Raw genomic sequence first — 15,256 nt, forward strand, 5'->3', positions numbered from 1 at the left:
TGTTGTATCTGAGTTCGAGCTCGTACTGTACTAGTTCACGTAGCAGACGTTGTTGAGCACTTATCATCATCGCCACTAACAATTGACTGAAAATACGATGGAGTGACAGCCTCTGTGTTACACAGTGTGCTTGCCACACAACCTCTTGGGCTAATTTGACCTTTTATTTACTGTCGAACATAGTATATACACGTGCCTTGGATTGTGAAAATATTGCAAGACTTATTACCTGCCCTTGTAGAAACAGGTGGAAGACAGCGAAAATCCAATCCTAGTAAACAGGCAAAAAGGTTTAGAAGAAGAAGAATAAAAAGTAGCATTTTAAAATAGTATGTGTACACCGTATATAAAGACTACCTAGTTACAAAGACAACGAAAAGAAAGAAAATAGGTATGGTATGTTCAGAAAGTCTCGTAGAAATAAACTGTGGCAAAGAGGTACATAGAAGTGTTGAAACTGGCTTTCATTAGCTTGAAGACACAGGTCAATTCTCCTACACATATTTGCCATTACTCAAAGTAAAATTTAGTGTTCAATAGAATATATGTAATATGTGATTGCGCCCTTCAGTTCTTGAATAGTTTTAGGTCGATCCTTGTAAAGCACTCTTTTGGATGTCCTCTCACGAAAAGAATTCTGGCGGTGTGAATAGTTGTCAACCGCAGGAAATACGTGTTACACCAAAAACACTCGTTTCTCTGTTGTTAATACTTTAACACACACACATACTTGTAGCTATAGTTCGATACTCGACAAAACATTGACAAACATTTGAGCACATTAATTGCTTACAATGTGAACGCAACATCTTTATTGCACAGTCTTTACGTTTCTGGGCCTCATTCCGTACCAGTCATTGGAAAATTTCCGTACTACAACGAAAACACAAAATGCGCGTTGCGTTGACGCAAACTTATACTGAATGAGCCGTGTGTGGAATTGAAGGTTAAAGTCTAGCCTCGATCATCGGTGGTGGAGGTTACATAACATGCACAGAAAGAGGAAAGTGTACCGGTATATTTCAGTATTTTTCTCAGTAAAAAGAGCCTACATATATTGAACGCATTGTATTTAACAAATGCTACAATTCGACAGTTATGTATTTTAAATTCAAAAATCCTTTGCGGCATTAATGCAAGATGCCACAGAATAGCTTGCATATTGTATGTCTAGTCTAAAGTTTGAACGTTCACATAACAATCTCGGTTAATAAGTATTTTCTATGTGTTAAGTTACACTAAATGAAGACGAGTTAAAGTGACGACGCGCTGACTAATGGAAAAGAAACAAAATACGGGTAGAAACAAAAGATAAATCGTTCAAGGAAAAGCTAAAGGTTAAAAACACAAGAGGTTGAAAACAAAATGTTAATAACACATAGGCACAAACAAGAGTTTATATTTGTTTTCCTTTTTCATATTCAACTAACAACTATAAAACTTGCTAAGTACACATAATTGGTTGTTAAGTACCGTTGGCTATTTAACCTGTAAGCAGACAACTGAAAAACGAAAGTGACTTTTCAACTCAACATACAGAGAACAGACATGCGGGTAATAAAGTTACGCAAAATAAACGATAAGAACAGATACGAGTGTTGAAAATTATGTCTAAATAAATTGATATTTACACAGGTATCTTAGCGTTTTGAAGCTACTAGTTTTTGCATTGATAGACATAGTCGGAGTTTTTTTTTATTATATATTATATAAAATCATAATTACTAAATATATAAAATCTTATTTTATATATAAAATCAGCACATATAGTTACAACTATTGTAATTTATACTAATTCATTTCATTTTATTAGGATACATTATGATAATGGAAAGTAGGAACCAATTTATCACTTATCACGTAGGATAAATTCCATCAGGACAAGTACTTCATCAGGAAGAGGACGAACATTTTGTATTAAATGTTCGTGTACTTTCAATCATGTTCGAATTCCATTTTATGTATAATCACTTTCAAAAATCTTATAACGCTTATTTGCATCAATAGAATTACATCCAAATATTCATCATCTTTCTCTCCGACTTTTTCTACGAAAGGGGAGTCGACGTTTCTGACCAGTCCTCTACATAAAAATACATCGATCGAAATGTTGATTATATAGAAAAATAGATAAATGTACAAGTTTCAAAAAGATGTAAACATTATTGAAAATAAGAATTTCTTTGCGCGAGAGTGATTCAGAAAGTAATGACCCCAAGCCCACTACTTGGCCAATAGTATTGCAAACATTTTGAACTGTTATCATGAATCACTGATGTTTAAGCTATAGAATGTCACTTGTTTCCCGTTCCTATCTCTTCTCGTTCCAGTGCAATGGAGCAATCCATGGTATCCAGTGGTGACGTACGGTTGAAACAACGGGTTTTCATTGAATTTCTGACTGCGGAAGGTTGTGCGCCCAGGAACATTCATCGCCGGCGATGAGCCGTGGATACACCATTACGACCCGGAAACGAAGCGTCAATCGATGGAGTACAGCCACACGTCCTCTTCTCCGCCAAAAAACTCAAAATTGTCCTTCCCATCTGCTGGCAAAGTGTTTGTTGACATTTTGCCTCATCTTGCCAGATCTTCCACCCTGAGACTTTTGGCTCTTCCCCAAACTTAAGGATCACCTTCAGGGCCCCCTACAATTGTGACGCGAAGGTGGAAACAGTAGTTCGGTAATGATGTCGCCAGCAGCCACCACAATTTTTCGCCGACGGCATGAAAAACTGTATTTCGCGTTGGCGTGTGCTGCCCGTACTGGGACTATGTTGAAAAATGATACTACCATTTGTAGCTGATATTGCAAACTGTATCAGTCTTACATGTTACACACAAATAAAGGTATCATTTTAGATACATTAATTTCTGAATAAGCCCCGTATTTCTAAAAATAAAGAAATAAAAACTAAATATTGAAGACTTTCCTTTCATCGTAATTCCGAGTTTGTGAACACCTCAGAGAATTGGATATATGCCTCAGAGTGTGCTCGTAGCCAAACGGATAAGGACTGCGCTTTATCCTCGCGTGGTTAGGGGTTCGATATCTGGGTCCGAATAGTGGTTTAGGTTCCAGTTGAAACAGTCGTCCGTGTCCTATGTAATCTTGATGTTGAACCCGTTAACCTCAAAATAATTCAAATCTAATTTAGTATTAGGACCTTGTATGTTTCATATGGATTCATTTTAATAAATTTTTCGTTTTTACGCATTTTAACAATGACAACAAATTCAAATAGACCTATGCCTTCAATGTGTAAACACTTTTAATGAGCTGTATCTCGTAGTCAGTTCGATGGAAAATGCCATTACAACACACTGTAAACTTTCAGATTCTGTGACTGCATAATGATTTAAAAAGAAAAAAGAAAAAGAAGCAATATTAATAACACAACAAAAGCGTTAAAAACTAGAAAATAATAAAAGCGCTAAAATACAGAAAATAACTCATTGTCTGTATTTTTTTTTTTTTTTAAGTCTGTACTTCACATAAAATCAGTTTGAGTGTTAATTTATGAGCCCTTACTTGATTTTGCTTGCCACAGACTTCAAACTTCAATCTTTTTTTTCTTTTTTTTAAAGATAAAAACAATGAATTATTTTCTGCTTTCAAGAGCTTTATAATTATTTCCAGTTTTGGCGCTTTTATACATTTTAGTATTTTTGTTGGGCGGTGAATATTGTTTTTTTTTTTTTAAAAAAAAAAAGTTTATATTTTCTGCTTCTTAGTGTGTTATTGAAGTCGGTTGTTTTTCAACTAGGTTTATTTAAGTTTTCCACTTTTTCGTTACCCGAGTAGTTTAGTTAGATCCTGAATTAAAAGTAGGACAGTAACTTCCTATAAAGGAGTTAGGATTTAGATTTTTGGACTTTCGGCATTTATGGCCATTTAGCCTGTCACGTATGAGATATGACGTCCCTCGGCGAACACATTATCCGGGGAAAGGGAAGGAAGGAAGCGGCCTGGGACCTATAAGTTAGGTACAACCCCGGTATTTGCCGGTATCAATGAGGAAAACCTCATTCAGGATGGCTGGCCTGAAAAAGCTTCTTACAATTTTTCGACCGAGTGCACCCACCAGGAATCGAACCCGGGACCTAACTACCTATAAAATGGGTATGCCTATGAATATTATATATACGATATATATGGTGTGTATATATGTATATATGTGCTACCGTGTCATTAATCACCGGCCAACTCTTGGACTCATGGGCACAAAATACCTAAATACGCATCTGGGTATACGTACACTCTCTAGATATCCCAGTTATTATCAACCGACTTTTTGGTTGACCAGTGACGACGCTAGAATGGGGACAAGATGTGTATCCCCTTAATGGCATTGCCTGGTCCCCGATTGCCCCCAGATATATTGTACTGTAATATAACTTAAGTCATATAAAACTAACATTTTCAGTGTACAAAAAAATAGCTACGGCCAAGAAATAAAAGGTGGCGTTGTCACTGATCACGACACGGCCTCTTTGGTTGAATGTATCCGCAGCACACTAACATACGTGTTAGCAACAATGGGGTAGATTTTAATAAATAGCTAGTGTCCAGTCCATTCTTGAACATCTCTCGAAAATAATATTTTTTGACCTTCGGAAAAATTTCTTGTTCTTAATTATATTGCCTTATATTACTTTTATTTCATTCCCACGATTATTGTCACATTGCCCGAAAGGTACACACGACACACGCTGATTGTCGTGGCACGCCACTGAGAATCACTGCTCTACCATCGTTAGTATAAAGATAGCGTATATTGGCAGAAACATGAAGTAAAATGAAAATGAACGGCATAGCTACAGAAAACGTTAAATATATTGTTTGTATATACAGTCACCTTCACACGTATATTTGTATGCGAAAATCCTCAGCGGGAATGCATTCTTTGTTTATGTGATTTGATTTTATAACCGGTCACAGAAATGAAGCCGTGACAAGAAGAAACAACAATCGTTTATTTTTTTTTTTTTTTTATAACTTAAGCTGCCACCTGATGCTTGACTTCACAGCTTAACTGTTAAAGCGTTATGCATTGTTTTAAAATGCCATAGCGGTATTTAATATGTGACGTTACGTGAAATTCTTTTATTTATTATTATTATTGTTAGGTATTCCTACAGACACACAAATGGCAGTTAATTTTCTGTATGAGGTGTCTAATTATTTTGCATTCATTTCTTTTCCTTATATTACACATTCAACATTTATGTAATTATGCCTAATGCAAATATACAGTCTACTTTATTGCATTTGTTACTAAAGGACCCGTCCGCCCACAAGCACTCCTTAACTACTTCCATCAATTTCTAAGCAGTGTTCGTAGGTTTCCTTAAGAAAATTTCCCTCCACTGACGAAAAATTTTATCTTTTCTTTATTGCCCAATTCCTATGACAGAAGCTATAATAAGATTAATTTAGTTATATTAAAAGAAGTGCCAACCACATTTGTTTTATTCATTTGCTTTTTGCTTTTTTTTTTTTTTTTACTTTTTCCTTCACTTATTTTAAACAAAAAATGCACACATATACACGTAGCCAGTGGCGTATTTATGGGGGGGCTTCCGGGCTTAAGCCCCCCCGAAATCTTACTTACTATAGTAAAGTATATGAAATATCTTGCAGAATTTTTACATTTTCAGGCAAAGCCCTCCCCGAAAGTTAGCAAAGCCCCCCCGAAAGAAAATCGTAAATACGCCACTGCACCTAGCCAGCAATCGATGTAAATTATGCTACTTTGAACAAACATTATCGGTCTCTCTCTCTCTCTCTCTCTCTCTCTCTCTCTCTCACACACACACACACATGCATGAATAACACAGGGCTGCAAATGAAAACCATCTGAAAGTTGTTTTCGATTTGATAGGTGAATTTAATAGTTCTTGACTCGCTGATTCCGAAAATGAAGTCCGTTTTTTCTCATCACTCTAGGTTTTTCCGCAAATTGACTTTGAAAGTCTAACCCAATACCACAAAATGTGTATGCATATATTATATGTGGGAACAGAAATACGAAGGAACTATACAGATGTCCGTACTGAAATGTAAATCTGAATGAATATATTCACCTACGAAAATATTTTCATTCTTATATATATACAACCCTACATCTGATGAATATGTAAGACAAACAAATACTTTTCAATTGTTTTTCAAACGCTTTTTTCTGTAAGCTTTGGTTGGTTTCTTATGCTTTTCTTCTGCCGTTTGTCTATTTATGCTCCAGCAATAGTCCGCCCTCATGCTAACACTCCATCTACCCTAGTATCTATGCTCCTTATCTCCCATATCCTAGTAAAATCTCTCATCTTGCTTCTCATTTACTTGATCAAAATTTTCTGGAATGTAATCCAGATGTCAATGCAAGACATATATCTTAGTACTCATGTCGCACCCAAATTCTTGAAATTTTAACAACATACTTTCTACAATGTTCTTATAATCTGGACTTTTGTAGTTACCGAGAAAATTCTGTTACACTTTTGAATGCAACGCAGGCAACTCTCTCAGCTGGATTCATTGTTGCTTTAAAATCGTTGTTTTCCATAAGTTTTCGTATATCGGGGCCAATAAAGTGACTTCTTTCACTTTTCCATAGGATAAGGATGGAAATTTATCATATATAAACTTGAAACATTGTCCCTGTTTGTCAATATAAACTTGAAACATTGTCCCTGTTTGTCAATATAAACTTGAAACATTGTCCCTGTTTGTCAATATAAACTTGAAACATTGTCCCTGTTTGTCAAGTGCTTTTACAAATTGTTTAATGAGTTCCAACTTAATGCCAAGGTGTGGAAGTAACATTTTGTCCTAAATAACTAAACGTTCATGTGCAATATTTTTAGATCCTGGATTCCAAAGTACCCATAATGGCCATTCCCTTCTTACCCAATGCTCATTTCTTGTCCTACTATCCCACTCGCAAATGAAACATGTCATCTTCGTATATCTAGATTGCTGTCCTAGTAAATTGCCCAAAATCTTGAAATCACCACACACTTCCCACCCATGTTCTTGATATTTAATTTCCTTTAGAATTAATTTCATCGTTTCTTTCATTGAAATCGAATAGCAATAGGTAGAGATGATACCTCTTTTCATTGTGTAAACGGACATACTTTAAACTTGTTTTGTTAGAATCAAAAAACAGTCTCCAGCTAGTGGAAACGCAGTCTCCAGCTAGTAAAAGAAAACTTAACTTATTAAGAAAATCCAACACATCACAACAGTACACAATAGCTTCTTGTACAAAATAGGGTGAAAATTGCCTTTCTCTGTCTGTATCGGGCAAATGTCGTTCCAGATTCCAGAAGCTTCCTTTTGTGAAGCCTAGAACTAAGAACTTCTACTGACCCCTTCGACCGATTTAAGTCCCGAACCGCATCAAGATCATTTTGTGAAAAAGTATAGACTGAGATGAACACTAGGCTGTTCAAAGTTGTCATCTTCTATGTCACTCTTCTGGCTTGGCGAACTAGAATCACTAACACACTGTAGCAGTGATGAAGGTTTTGGGATAGGCAAGTCTGGACCATGACCCACACTCCCTATAGCTGATTAAACATTTGAGTAAACTACCTTCTTATTTCTAGCATTGAGGTCAAAAGTTTCATAACAGCAGAAGTAACAATCGTCAGTATGATTCTTCCGTCCCTACAAACCATAGGAATTCCAAACAGCATAGACACCTGTTTTTCCTTATTCCAGTTTCTCAAACACTCAACAAAAGAACGGCGCACTTCATATGGAGCCTATGGTTTTGATTGATCACCACGTTTTATATGAAAATAAGTGTAATATGCTTTTAAAACAAATTCCGAACAGCATTGCCGTTTTCTCTTAAAAACAAATTCATCGCAAATATAACAAAACACTTTCGGACTATATTTAAAACCACGGCGTGCCATTTCTTCTTTGTCCACAGCACAGAAGCACAGGATCAAAGAAGAAGCAAATAAAACTAACATTCTAATGTCACGCAAATTGATTTGTTCATACATAAACTAAAATATATCAATCTTTGACCTACAAAAGAATTTATATAAATCCCAGAGATTGTCTGGGACATTGTTATGCATGTTATAGGCCTACAATTTAATTTGTAGATAAAAATAAATGTCAATTATATGGACTAAATTTATAACTAATTTTCTTTCCTTATACCTACATCAGGTGCATAATTGTAGACGCACTGCTGCTATCTAGGGAGCACTTGATGAACTACGGAACAAACAGATACTATTGGGTTCGAGCGAAATTAGTGAATTGTTAGTAATTCTAGGGTGATAGGAAAAAACTAATGCCATATTCTGAATGAGCGACCTCGAAAACATGTAATCCACGTGAAATTTTGAAAACAACAATACCCATGCGGACCAGTGTAATTACTATTATATTGGTTCACTTCTAAAGAACAAAGAAATATTTTAAGCATTTATATTGTTCAGTCAGTTAGCGCTAGAATTTCCCTGCATTTTCAAGTTTTATCGAAGAAATTCCCTTTGTCCTTTTTGGTAACATACAAAATTTCCCTAGATTAGGGAAATTTCCCTCAAACTACGAGCACTGTTTCTAAGGAGATACGCAACGTCTGCCATCTGTCAAACTAAAAGCTTACCTTTCCTTCCTAGGATATGATGACACTTCAGGAAGAATTGATTCCGCACAGAAAGAGGTATTCCTGAAATAGAGAAAATAATGTGTTATATTACAAATTCCTCCATTAAGCTATACAAATAGTATCCAAACTGTGCAAAACAATACCGGTACGCATAAAAAAGGAAATCATAAGATATTGAATGAATATCCAATAATCAGAGACGACAACGAGGTCCCTAGTCACTTTTCGGTAACTTAATTCTTACAGAATAACAGACGGCCACATTCCGTAACAGTTTGCGTCAACGCATTACAAAATTAGCGATAATCAGCACAGATGTTTAAAGATTTTTTTTATTTTATTTTATTTTTTTTTTGCATTGTGTTGCTGTATTGAATTTAATAAAACCTGGTACAGAATGACCCCCCTGAGTTTTCCGGAATTGAATTTTGTTTCTTGATCTTCCGGAGTATTTAACTATCTTGCGAAAGGTTAAGACTTAGTATTTACATATATATCATATAGGTACTTATTCCAAATCAACGTTCGCAAAAATTCTGAGAGTAACGCAACACAACGCAACGCAAAACATGCAAAAGTAAATTATGACTGTTATGCCTATTATCGCAAACTAAATTGCAGATTTTGAGTTGTGTTGATGCAAACCGTTACGAAATGGGTCCCATACTCTCATTCATGTTATTAGTTTCCATTTCAAAAAATTGAGGCCAGTACAGTTAATTTACCATATTTTATCATTATTTTTAAGTGAAACAAGTATCAAACAGTTGTATTAACTTCGTTAAATAGTTTAATTAAGTACAGTAGTATAACAAGCGAATTCTTCTAGGAGAGCATGACTTTTTTTTTTCGGGGATCCGGGATTTTTACATACTCAAAGCAAACCAAAAAATCTTCTTTCAGAATACGATTAAGCATTAACAATTCTCCATGAAAATATACATAGTAAACAATTATTATATTTTCATTATGCTACCATGCATTTTCACAGTGAGAGAAGTAGAATCATATCCTCCATTGTATCAGATTTGGCTGTTATATATTATGATTAAAAATTTAAAAAATCACTAAGCAAAGCAAACCAAGTTATTACTATAAGACTAATATCTTGTGCCAGTTTAGCCAACTAACCACTTGGCTTCATCAGAAACCAGCGTCTAATGAAGCCAAGTGGTTAGTTGGCGAAGACAGTCACAAGATGCTAGTTTTCTAATAATAATAATAAATTGGTTTGCTTTGTTCAGCGATTAGCTTATATTTAGTTACTGTAGGAAATGTACCAAGAACTATTCATGAGGGAACAAAAATTCTTTCTGGAAGTCAACTTGTTTTGACTGCGTTCATATGAGTATAAATGGTAAATAATTAAATAAATAACCCACATTGTTATGCAATAATACCTGGTATAACAAGAATTTTAGGAATGATAAAAAAAAAAACAGATCAAAATGTTGCGATTTTGGCCAAGAATTTTAGGAACGAACCAAAAAATTTATTGAAAGGTTGCGATATTGGTCAATAATTACTTTTTGGATCAGGGGCCACAAAATTTTTGAACGGACTCTAAATCGAATTTTCGTATTTTCAACGGAATAAGCACATCATACTGAGTTAAGTGATAGTTTGGGTTTGGCTACACTGTACGTAGTTCTCCAGATATAAGGCGTACAAAAAAATTTTGATTGAAATATATTGGATCTTTGGATCCAATAATAACTTGGCAACTGTGTACATCAAGTTAGACAATTGAGTAAGAAAGTGAATAATTAATTTCGATTGAATTAATTATTGTAATGTTTGACGTGGTTTAAATTTTGTTTTTAAAATTTCTTTCTTTCACATTCTATCAAAAAACATTCTTCACTTGCTGCAAATACTAAACAATTTAACGAATACATAACAGATAAGCCCAATCAAGTATTAAATTATTACTTAATTACTTAATTAAGTAGACTAAATGAAGGGTCAGTTATGTAAAGCTTTAGCCAGGTGATGCATGGTCAGCGCATCGATTGGTATGGACTACTATTTCTAGTTTTCTAGACCATAATCTGCTATCTTCCATTTGCCTCACGATGCTGTATCAAACAGAAAAATCTGTATTCTCATCACGACTTGAACTCACGATCACAAGCACTAAAAACCAGACACGAGAACTATTCGGCTATCCGTGAGTTCAATATTGAACTAACGGTTCTATAAAATACTGAAAAATCGTTAAAATAAATGAATGATCTGACTAAAGTCATAACAAATAAAGACAAAAGGTCAGTAATCTAACTGGCGTTTAACGGTTTGTTAATATTTGTTGATGGAACGGAAATAAACGTACTTTATGTATGTGTGCTGATTGCTTTATTACACTGAGTTCCTACATAGCTTTACATACTACTACTACTACTACTACTATTACTACTACTACTACTACTAATAATAATAATAATAATAATAATAATAATAATAATAATAATAATAATAATAATAATAATAATAATAATATACGTATTAGCAATACAGAATTACGAAAAGAATAAGAGCCGATGTTGAAATGCAAATTAATTCCCACTTAAACTTTACCTGCCTACAACTTTAATTAATAAAGAGCATGTAAATACGACAATTGTATGACAATTGTAAATACATCTGGAATTAAACATCGAAGAGATAGCAAGCTTAGTCTGAACTCAGACATTTCTCCATCCATGTTCCCTTTTAGATAAGCATTTCAATAAAAGTGTAATTATAAAAAAAAGAGTAAGGTATTCTATTTATAGCATAAAATTTTGAAGCCCCCCCTATCCCCTTGCATACACTCTTTAATCAAACTATATTCGAAAATTAATTTCAAACGAGTTGGCTGTTTTCCCGTAGTAGATCATAATCAGCATACAACGTTGATTTCAACGTGTCAAAAACAATTATAAAAATCGTTCCATTTCCCCTTAAAACCGGAATTTTAGAAACGCTAGTGCATGAGTCTATTTATTTATTTATTTATTTTTAATGAGGAATTTATATACAAATTTTCATTGTCCGAACTTGAAGGGCTCGTAACATACTCTATTTCTAACTTAAATTTTTACCCTTCGTACACCCTTTAGGATACGGCCTTGGATCAAAGTGAGATTGTAAAAACTTAGCTCGAGGTAGTTACTATGTTACAAAATTCATTTCAAACTGTTCAGCCATTTTCCCATGATACGATCACAAACTGCAGGTAACATGTGGCAAAATATAGGAAATTTGTGGCAAAATATAGGAACATTTCAAATTGTTCAGTCGTTTTCGCGTGACGAGGCCACAGACAACATCGGTTTCTATGTATCGAAAATATATAGTATATATATTTCCAGTAAAACGAGAAATTTTCAAAAACGTTAGACAAGTGTCCGCTTATTTTTATTGAGGAATTCAATGTAGATTCTTTCATGTTGATAATATTTTATGCATTCGAGTTAATTTGCAATTATTGTTTCTAATTGCAAGAGCGACTTAAAATTAAAAAAAAAAACTTTAACTGATTAATCCACACATATAATAACTCAGAAATATGCTTTGATGCATATAGAACTTCTAAATTTTGGGAAGTGATTATTAATAAATTTTATTGGAATTTCTGCTAGGAATAATTAAAGTTAAAACTATATTCTTCCATAAATTCATTAATGCTCTATATTTCAAGATTTAAAAAAAAATTCACTTTTAACGGCTTATTCTACTCAACGTCTGTTTTTATTTTATATTTTTTTCTTTCTCATGTATAAGAATAATTTTCTGTACAGTAAAAAAATATATATGTAAGTGCACGCAATATACATGAATTCCAAATTTAGCGAATAGAAGTAACACATCAGAAGATTCGGTATAATAATAATAATAATAATAATAATAATAATAATAATAATAATAATAATAAATTAATTTAATCACATATTTAAAGTACTAAGAACAGCGTCAGCCAAATATAGCACTGTATAAGGTAATTGAATATTTTATGCATAATACAATTTAAAGGCTTAAAATTCAATGTTAGTACCACATCAGAGTACAATTGTAATATTTCATAGTTTAAAATTGAGTCATATAAAGTAAGATACAACAGAGTAAAACCACTAAAATAAGTCTAATCTTGATGATTAGATTGTCTAATAATAAAATAAAGAGAATCATGTATGAATTGTTATTATAACAGGATAAAACATTGTAAGAGTACTAAAAACCTAACACAATAATAATTTCTAAGTAAAGAATCTGATCTTTTATTATTAAACATAGTAAGTAAGGTACAGTACATAATACAGAGTTCCTTGTACCGTTCTTACACAATATATTTACTTTGCTTACTCTGTAAGTTGGTACTCTGTATGAGATATTATTTACAAGATACTGACTGCATAATTTATTTTCTCGAATGGATTCCAAAAATCTTAACGCTTGTTCTCTGCTTTGTGATAAAGTGTATAGATTAAAACCTCTAATAATCTCTTGTAATAATAATAATAATAATAATAATAATAATAATAATAATAATAATAATAATAATAATAATAATAATAATAAGAAGAAGAAGAAGAAGAAGAAGAAGAAGAAGAAGGAGAAGAAGAAGAAGAAGAAGAAACTGTAGTAGTAACAGCAGCAATGGCGGTACAAACACAAAGTGTTTCTTTCCTACCGAAAAATTCATGTATACACCCTGGTGGAAATAGTTAGTATAGACTCTAATAAAAAAAAAATGTCATACCTCACCTTCTTGTAAGGTACGAATGATGAGTTTTATTAATACAGAAAGAATAAAACTCAGGATTTCTTTTTGAGATGTCAGCGTAGTTTGAAGGCCAATCGTGTAACATGCATGAGGAGGGACACGTAAAGAAGGAAACAAATACGAATGAAAATCAGAAACTGTGTCAGGAACGCACATTGCCAGCTTCTTTTTTCTTCTTCTTCTTCTTTGCAATTGATAATGCTTTGCTAAGAAAAGTGTAATTTTAGCAAGAAGTAGACCTAAACTACTGTACATAGCTTTTTCTTCTTCTTCTTCTTCTTCTTTTGAATATTAATTCATGCATATAGTAGAATTAGGAATTTCTGAAAGGAAGTCAAGTTTCTCAGCAAAAGAAGAAGAAGAAGTCAGTATGCACGCAAAAATTGGCGTCTACCTACAACAGCCTTCCTCAAAATGTAGATCATGATCCTTATGTTTATACAGGTTGTAAACAACCTGTTACACACAAAAAAAAGAAAGAAAAAAAGGGAAGTAATAAAATCAAATATTTAATTTTTATGGTTGTAGACAAATCTGTATCAAATGTGCCATTTTGTGCCCCTAAATTCATTATATCTAAATGATCCCATTGTAGTTTTGTATGGCAACCGTAAGCCAAGTTTAGTACGTGCGTCATCTACGTCTTTATACCCTCTTTTAATTACATGGGGAATTATTTTTTTTTCAGTTTTTTTTAATGAACTACAATTTTTATTGTTTGAAGTTACTGATTTCTTCTACAAATCAAGTTAAATGTTCCTTACTTAAAAGTAAATTAAATTTTGCTAAATATAATTTTAATATTTAATATTCAAATTTAATTTAAGTAATATTAGATTTATATACACGATAATTCAAATAAATTTTGAAAAAGTAAAATACATCCAATTCTATACTCGAAGAAAAAATTAATAAAATCATATAATTGCAATTCCAGTTCATTTCAAAGAAAAGAGGAAAAATAATTCCCCAGAAAAAGTTAAATAGATAAAATAAATATAGTATGGATTATATATATTAAATAATGGAAAATTAAATTAAGTATATTAAATAAAGGAACATTAAATAGAATAAATACAGCTAATATGGATCAATTATGTATATTAAATAAGGGAAAATTAAATTAAATAGAATAAATAAAGCTAGTATAGATCATATATATTAAATAAAAGAAAATTATATAGATTAAATAAAGGAAAATTACATAGATTAAATATAGGAAAATTAAATAGATTAAATATAGCAAAATTAAATAGATTAAATAAAGGTAGTTTGAGTACTCAGCCCTGTTAAGGAAAATTATAGTATCATTGAGACAGTACATTTGTAATATTCAGTCTTGATTATATAAATAAATAATTCTTTTAGTCTTGGTTATTAATGTTCACTGAAAGAAGTGTGTTGCCCATTCACACTGATGTATTTGATTCTATATTGTCGCGTCTCACGCTGGAACAAAACGGAAATTCTGGATGTACTGCAACACTAGGCCCGAGGTCGCCATCTGGAGAGTACCTCCAGATATGAATACAGATAACGCTGTTCAGACTCATAGCAATCAATGTTGTCATCAAGGACTCGACACCACATATGATATATCGTTGATATAGTACAAAGTCAAAATAACGAAAATTGCAAATTTTCCCTAGAACAGAACTAGAACAATAGTATAAGAACTAGAACAATAGCTATAACTATAAGAATGAAATTTTGCGCATAAATTTCAACACCAGAACATCGATATTATTCCGAGTTATACAGAATTGATTTACGCACTACCATTATAACAATTTGGTAAAACTTAAAATTTTAATTAATTTGTTTTATTTAATTTTCAAGTTTTGTTCAA

At 32.8% G+C, this 15,256-nt stretch overlaps 1 protein-coding gene across 2 annotated transcripts in view; it reads right to left on the reverse strand.

The window, feature by feature from the left end:
* The window catches only part of LOC145664572 (4-galactosyl-N-acetylglucosaminide 3-alpha-L-fucosyltransferase 9-like), a 439,648-nt gene that overhangs the window by 258,934 nt on the left and 165,458 nt on the right, over window positions 1-15,256 (reverse strand). For both annotated transcript variants that reach the window (XR_014127468.1, XM_081731349.1), the window contains exon 2: window positions 8,640-8,702. The gene's annotated coding sequence lies outside the window, so the exon portion shown is untranslated. The remainder of the gene's footprint in view (window positions 1-8,639; window positions 8,703-15,256) is intronic.

Source organism: Thermobia domestica, chromosome 11, assembly GCF_964235325.1.
Source record: "Thermobia domestica chromosome 11, izTheDome1.hap1.1, whole genome shotgun sequence".
Taxonomy (NCBI): Eukaryota; Metazoa; Arthropoda; class Insecta; order Zygentoma; family Lepismatidae; genus Thermobia; species Thermobia domestica.